This window comes from Triticum urartu, chromosome 2A (genome assembly GCF_056163025.1).
Source record: "Triticum urartu cultivar PI428250 chromosome 2A, HENAU_Tu73, whole genome shotgun sequence".
Classification (NCBI taxonomy): domain Eukaryota; kingdom Viridiplantae; phylum Streptophyta; class Magnoliopsida; order Poales; family Poaceae; genus Triticum; species Triticum urartu.
Window position 1 is genome coordinate 159,603,904 of NC_141874.1, and position 8,332 is coordinate 159,612,235.

An 8,332-nucleotide genomic window follows, 5' to 3' on the forward strand; every position below is an offset into this window, starting at 1 on the left:
ACATAGTACCTGTTTTGCAGTTTTAATGCACCTCTGAATCCAAAGGCTGCTAACCTATAAGGAGCCATTTTGAGATACACCATATCTCCAACTTCAAAAGCTCTCTCGCTTCTTTTTAGGTTAGCATATTTCTTCATCCTATTTTGAGCCTGTTGCAAATTTTCCTTTAAGTGCTCAATCATCTGTTGTTTAGCATAGAGAAAGTCATGTGCTTCCTCATCATCTGGGCCTGGTACTGCTAATTCTGAGATCAAATGTGGGAGAAAACCATAAAGTGCTTGGAAAGAAGACATTTCCAGGGCAGTGTGGTAGGTAGTGTTGTACCAAAATTCTGCCAGAGGTAACCAAGAACACCATTTCTTTGGTTGAGATGTAGTCATGCACCTGAGATAAGTTTCCAAACACTAATTAATCCTCTCTATCTGGCCATCAGTCTGGGGATGATATGCTGTGTTGTATCTCAACTCACTTTTTATACCAGCAAAAATATCCTTCCACAGTTTGCTAGTAAAGATTTTGTCCATGTCTGTGATAATGAGCTTAGGAGGGCCATGCAATCTAATGATGTGGTCCACAAAAGCCTGAGCAACAATAAGTACATTGTAAGGGTGAGCAAGGGGTATAAAATGGGCATACTTGGTGAATCTGTCTACAACCACCAAAATCACTTCCTTGCCCTGAGAACTTGGAAGTCCTTCAGTGAAATCCATAGAAACATGTTGCCATGCCATGTCAGCAATGGGAAGAGGGTCTAATAGCCCAGGTTGAAGACAATTTTCATGTTTAGCTCTTTGGCATATGGGACAAGCAACAACAAAATCTTCCACAATGGTTTTTAATCCAGGTCAATAGAAGATATTTTTGATTCTGTGATAAGTAGCTCTAGTGCCTGAATGACCCCCCATAGGAGAACTATGCAAAGCAGTGATAAGTCTTTGTCTCATATTAGCACAATTGCCCACTAGGATTTTTCCTTTGTATCTAATTACTCCAGCAGTGAGTGTGTAATCAGACATGATTCTGTGCCAAGAGCAACTTCTCAAGAATTTCCTTAGCACTTGGATCTTGATGATATCCCTCTACTAGTTCTTGTGCCCAGACTGGAGTTGCAACTGAAATTTCCATGCAAGATGGTAAAACTCTTGACAGAGCATCTGCCACTCTGTTTGCTATTCCTTTCTTGTACTGAATTTTGAAATTAAACTCCAACAGTTTCATCATCAGTTTATGCTGCACCCCTTCAGTGGTTTTCTGATCTGTTATAAACTTGAGAGATTGCTGGTCTATCTTAATTATGAGTTCATGCCCTATTAAGTAATGTCTCCACCTTTTTAGGGCCTCAAGAATTGCTAGAGCTTCTTTTTCATAAGTTGAAAGTGTTGCATTCCTAGGACAGAGGGAAGAACTGTAGTAAGCCAGTGGCCTGCCCTGTTGCATCAATACTGCTCCAATACCCTTGCCGGAAGCACCAGTCTCCAAGGTGAAAGGTAGAGAAAAATTGGGGAGAGCTAGTATAGGAGCTGTAATAAGAGCTTGTTGTAGTTGCTGAAAGGCTGCATCTTGTACCTTTGTCCATTGAAACTGTCCCTTCTTAAGCAAATCATGCAAGGGTCTGCAAATCAGTCCATAATTCTTTATGAATCTCTTGTAGTATCCTGCCAAACCTAAGAAGCTTCTCAGTTTTGTCACATTATCAGGAACTGGCCATTCTGCAATAGCTTTGATTTTTTGGGGTCAGTTGCTACTCCTTCAGCAGATATCATATGGCCCAAGTACTCCACTTTGTTGGACTGCAAACGCACACTTGGATAATTTTGTTGATAACTGGTTTTCCTTAAGGATTTTGAGTACAGCTTCTATATGTTCCATGTGCTCATCTAGTGTTTTACTATAGATGAGTGTATCATCAAAGAAAACAAGGACAAATTTCCTCAAGTAAGGGCCAAAGATCTTGTTCATCAAGGCTTGAAATGTGCCAGGGGCATTAGATAAGCCAAAAGGCATTACTAAGTATTCAAAGTGATCCAGAAATGTACTAAAAGCAGTTTTGTGTATATCATCAGGGTGCATCCTGATCTGATGATACCCTGCCCTTAAATCCAATTTGGAGAAGTATTTGGCCCCTTGCAGTTCATCCAGTAGATCCTCTATCACTGGAATGGGAAAATTGTTTTTGATTGTCACTGAGTTGAGTTTTCTGAAATCATTACACAGTCTCATGGAATTCTCCTTTTTCTTAACTAAAATCACTGGTGAAGCATAAGGACTCTGACTGTGTCTAATGAAGTGAGCTGCTAGTAATTTCTTGATCTGTTCTTCCATCTCCTTTTTCTGGTGCAAAGGAACTCTGTAAGGCCTAGAATGAGGAGGTTCAGTTCCAGGTTTTAATGGAATAGTATGATCACATTCCCTCTATGGGGGTAATGTGTTAGGTTCCTCAAATAGGTCAGCATACTGCATGAGCAGTTTCTGTATTTGGGGAGGTGTTTTGAACCCAGCAGGAGCCTGTAGGATTATATTGTGTACTTGCAAGAGAAATGCTTCAGCTCCTTTTTCAAGTAACTTGTTCATTGTTTCAGCAGGGACCTCTTTCACTTTCTCAGGAGTGTTGAATATTGCAGCAGTGACTGTTGTCTTCCCTTGCATAGTGAAACTGAAAGAGTTTTCTGGAATATTGAAAGCCACTAGGCTCATAAGTGTAAACCAATCATAACCCAATATCACATCATGGCCAGGCGGTGGAAGAACTCTGAAGTTATACTGCAGAGCATGTTTTGCTAACTGAAAATTACAGTTAGGGACTACTGCTTTAGATATTAATTTGCATCCTCCTGCAACAGTAACCATCTTAGGCTGCACTGGTAATAAGTGGCAACCAGCCTTTATAGCAAAGTCCTGACTGATAAAAGAAGAGGAACCTCTAGAGTCCAACAGTGATGTTGCTCTCTTTCCATTGATGTGAATAATTACAGTGGGAGTGGGAACTGCCAGTTTTTGTCCCATTGCATGGACAGTGATGAACATAACTTGCTCTCCCTCCTCAGGTATTTCTTCCTGCTCTTGTTGTAATTCTTCTGCTCCCACTTCTTGATCAGCTTGTTCTTGTTGCATTAAATGCACATGTGGAATTAACTTGCATTTGTGGCCATGCACCCACTTATCACCACACCTCCAACACTCTCCTAATTTCCTCATTTTCTGGAATGTAGTGTTGTTTGCATCAGTTTGTTTATTCTGAACATTCTGATGTGCAGTAGTGTTGGAGTTGTTGGTTTTAGTCTGGTATACACCACTATTTTTCTGATAAAAATTGACATAGCTGTTGGGTTTCGTAGTAATTTCAAAAAATTTCCTACGCACACGCAAGATCATGTGATGCATAGCAACGAGAGGAGAGAGTGCTATCTACGTACCCACGCAGACCGACTACAGAAGCGTTGACACAACGTAGAGGAAGTAGTTGTACGTCTTCGCGATCCAACCGATCAAGCACCGAAACTACGGCACCTCCGAGTTCGAGCACACGTTCAGCTCGATGACGATCCCTGGACTCCGATCCAGCAAAGTGTCGGGGAAGAATTCCGTCAGCACGACGGCGTGGTGACGATCTTGATGCACTACAGCAGCAGGGCTTCGCCTAAACTCCGCTACAGTACTATCGAGGAATATGGTGGCTGGGGGCACCGCACACGGCTAAGGAATAGATCACGTGGATCAACTTGTGTGTTTCTAGGGTGTCTCTACCTCAGTATATAAAGGAGCCAAGGGGGAGGGGGGGGCCGGCCAGGAGGAGGGCGCAGGAGGAGTCCTTCTCCTTCCAGGAGTAGGACTCCCCCCCCAATCCTAGTTGGACTAGGATTCCCCGAGGGGGAAAGAGAGAGAAGGGGGGCCGGCCACCTCTCCTAGTCCTAATAGGACTAGGGGGAGGTGGGAGGCGCGCGGCCACCTTGGGCTGCCCCTTTCTCCTTTCCACTAAAGCCCATCTAGGCCCATATGGTTCCCGGGGGGTTCCGGTAACCTCCCGGTACTCCGGTAAAATCCCGATTTCACCCGGAACACTTCCGATATCCAAACATAGGCTTCCAATATATCAATCTTTACGTCTCGACCATTTCGAGACTCCTCGTCATGTCCGTGATCACATACGGGACTCCGAACAACCTTCGGTTCATCAAAATGCATAAACTCATAATATAACTGTCATCGTAACCTTAAGCGTGCGGACCCTACGGGTTCGAGAACAATGTAGACATGACCGAGACACGTCTCCGGTCAATAACCAATAGCGGGACCTGGATGCCCATATTGGCTCCTACATATTCTATGAAGATCTTTATCGGTCAGACTGCATAACAACATACGTTGTTCCCTTTGTCATCGGCATGTTACTTGCACGAGATTCGATCGTCGGTATCCAATACCTAGTTCAATCTCGTTACCGGCAAGTCTCTTTACTCGTTCTGTAATACATCATCTTGCAACTAACTCATTAGTTGCAATGCTTGCAAGGCTTATGTGATGTGCATTACCGAGAGGGCCCAGAGATACCTCTCCGACAATCGGAGTGACAAATCCTAATCTCGAAATACGCCAACCCAACATCTACCTTTGGAGACACCTGTAATGCTCCTTTATAATCACCCAGTTACGTTGTGATGTTTGGTAGCACCCAAAGTGTTCCTCCGGCAAACGGGAGTTGCATAATCTCATAATTATAGGAACATGTATAAGTCATGAAGAAAGCAATAGCAACATACTAAACGATCGGGTGCTAAGCTAATGGAATGGGTCATGTCAATCAGATCATTCAACTAATGATGTGACCTCGTTAATCAAATAACAACTCATTGTTCATGGTTAGGAAACATAACCATCTTTGATTAACGAGCTAGTCAAGTAGAGGCATACTAGTGACACTTTGTTTGTCTATGTATTCACACATGTATTATGTTTCCGGTTAATACAATTCTAGCATGAATAATAAACATTTATCATGATTATAAGGAAATAAATAATAACTTTATTATTGCCTCTAGGGCATATTTCCTTCAATAGCTGCTACTGCTCTTCTTATTGGCTGTAGTACTAGGAGGAAAGTTGGGTTCAATCTCTTTGGCCAAACAAAAAGCATCAGTTAATGATTGTGGCCTCAATGGTCTCAGTTGAAATTTAATCCCCTCTCTGAGGCCATTTACATAACACCTGACAAACCATGTTTCTCCCAGTTCAGGATTTTCTACCATGACTTCTGCCATCAGATCTTCAAACAATTTGGTATATTCAATCACTGTGTTGTTGTCTTGTTTCAGTGAATTGAACTTTTCAGTAAGGTCATAAGAGCCCTGTTGAGAAAATCTCTTGACCACTTCTGCTCCAAACTGTTTCCATGTCAACTATTTCTTCAGGAGTCCAGATCTTCTGAGCCAAACACCAGCTTCATCAATTATATATAGCTGAGCTAATGGTATTTTATACTCTTTAGGAGCAGCAGCCATCTGGAAATACTTGTTACATTGCCTCAACCAACCAACTGGATCCTCTCATGAAAATTTAGGGAAATCCATCTTGGGGCCCTCAGTCAGAGATCTCATGAATTGTGCTTGCATGTCCTGTTCATAAGTCATGTGATATCCTTGCCACAACTGCCTTTCTCTGTTCTGCTGAAAGTGCTGATTGAAAGCAGGTGTATGTTCAACATGTCTTGGTGTTACTGGAGTACCCACTGGGCTGTAAGTTTCCTGTCTCCCTTGATTTCCAAAACCAGGAGGACCATTTGCTCTGTTTGTTCGAATGGGAGGTAGGTTCTATAAGTGCACTTCTTCCAACTGTTTAGATTTTTCTTTCTCTGCCGCCAGTTGCTTTCTTAACTGTTCAATTCTGGTTTCTTGATCAGGCACTTGATCTGGGTTCAGGATTGGAGACTTGGGCACTATCTGAGACGTTGAAGGTCTATCCAGATGTGGAACTTGTTGAGTGGTTTTAACCAAGGTCTGCAAAACAGTGTTGATTGCTGACAGTTCCTTGCTCAGACCCAGCACCACTTGTTCCACTGAACCCACAGTCGATGAAATTTCTCCCTGTTTAGAGCCAATTGCCTGAACATCCTCTTGCAACTTGGACACCTGTGATTGCATTCTAGCGCTGTCCTTCTGGAGTACTCCAACATCCTCACGCAGTGCCAGTACTTCCTGAAGATCTGACTCATCCATCGGTTTGGCACGCCCCATCTCCTTGATCTGAAGTCAGGGTGAGGAATTTTACTACTGAATCTTCAGCAGCCCTTCCCTAGACCACAGATCCTTCCGCCGCCTACCTAGTCGCCGCCTAGGCACACGGATCGGAGCATAGAGCACGGGATTTTACCGATCGAGCAATGTGCTCAAACAACCGTCTGCTCGACCGATCTGCGCCCGATTTCTCACCGCCGCCAGAAACACCGCGCCAACCCCGCCGCCAACGCTGCCTACAACTCGCGCCAGGTGATCGCGCTAGAAGAAGGGTGGGACTCACTGATCTCAAAAAATTTGCCCCTCCGAAGCGCCGCTGTCGAGAATCAATGGCTCATGATACCAATTTGTCAGGCCCGAGTGGATTATAGGGTAGGATTTAGTAATTTTGGGAACGAGCTAGCAGAATTGTCTCGGATCTTATGTATATTGAGTGTATAAAAGGGAGGCAACTGTGTTAGGGTTCTAGCCCCGATCAAAGCATTCAGCAAATCATCATGCTCTCTCGCCAGCCACAACCCGGCTGTTATAGGTAGAGCAAGGACAACTCACTAACGGAAAAGGTAAGAAAGGTACAGTAACGGTCACGGCCATCCAACGGTGGTGATCGACTGGGATAGGAGGTCGCCATCATATCCATCCATCTACTGAATCGGATTTGCCGGAAACGCTACAGCGATAACTGAATCTTAAGCCACGCTTATTGAACTAGCATGACACATAATCCCCTCGGAAAGGAAAAGGGAAATTCCTGCAGTCATATGATGACCAACAACCTGTTTGGTCCCTAAAAAAACTTTTTGAGATATATTTTATTGAAACAGAAAGTACCTATATTAAATTAAAGGGCGTGGCTAGCAGGCGTCCGAGCGCCCGTTGGAGGGATCGAACGCTCTTTCAAATATGGAAAGAGCTGCTGGCACGCCCGACGCAGCTCACCAAAAAAGGAATCTTATCCCACGTGTATTTATTTGGAGGTCTAAAAAGTTTTAAAAGCTATAACTTATGATTTAAGCATTGAAATCTAATTTTGTTTTCACAGCTGGGTTTCTCGCGACGGGTTCTTCAAAACTAAATCTCATATAGATAGGTTTCGTCGAACTTTTTTTCGAGGCAACTTTAGGTACGATAGAGGCAACTTTAGTGCTATAGGAAAGCAACTTCATTTTTTTGCCTAGTAGGACTACCTATTAGGTTGGTTTGTGTAAAAATGAGAAAATCACACAAAAATATGAGGCACCTTTAGTGCTACATATAAGTAACTTCATTGCACTATGTGTATCAATGAATATTGCTAAAATTATCACAACTGGCCTACCATGGTTGCTCAGTTGCCTACCATGCATATTCAGTTGCCTATCAGTGATGCCCAGTTGCCTACAATACTATGAAATTGACCTACCATTGACATCCAGTTACCTGCTATTGATAATTATTACCTATCATTACTGCTTAGTTGTCTAACTTTGCAAATTAGTTGCCTACAGTTGTGAAGCTGCTTATCATTGTGTTTTTCCTAAGTTTTCTAAAACACTATGAAGTTACCTATCGGTGATGCTCGGATGACTGGCATTTTAAGATCGTTATGCAACCTGGATATCAAACAAAAAAGTTAGCAATTTTGGGGGTGTTTTTGTGCAACTCCAGTGCATTCAACAAGCAACTCATGTGTATTTTCCATCATTATATCTGGAGATTTCAATAATTTTCACAGGCAACTCATGCAAAAATTATGAACAACTTGTGTAGGCTTGTGGGCAACCGTCTGATCCGCCCCTATGAAACTTCTCATCACCCCCTATACAATTTATCATCTGTCACTACTTATGCAATCAGCCAACACCCACGACTTGGCTAGCCAACACCCACGCGCACTCCACCAGAAAAGGAAAGAATAAGGCTATCACACCATCCATCTCCACATAGTTTTGAAATTTGGATTCATGATTGACAACTTATATCCCACAAAAACTTTTCAATATTGTAGGAAACTTAGGTCCCTTGATGGACAACTTTCATACTATTTTAGGCAATTGGGGTGTGTAGACAACTTCGTAGCAATATAGGCAACTTGGTTTCTGAGGCAGGCAACTTAGAAGCCATGT

General features: G+C 42.9%; 1 pseudogene; it reads right to left on the reverse strand.

The window, feature by feature from the left end:
* Positions 1-5,048: 5,048 nt before the first annotated feature.
* LOC147984377 (uncharacterized) lies at positions 5,049-6,227 on the reverse strand (annotated as a pseudogene).
* Positions 6,228-8,332: the final 2,105 nt, after the last annotated feature.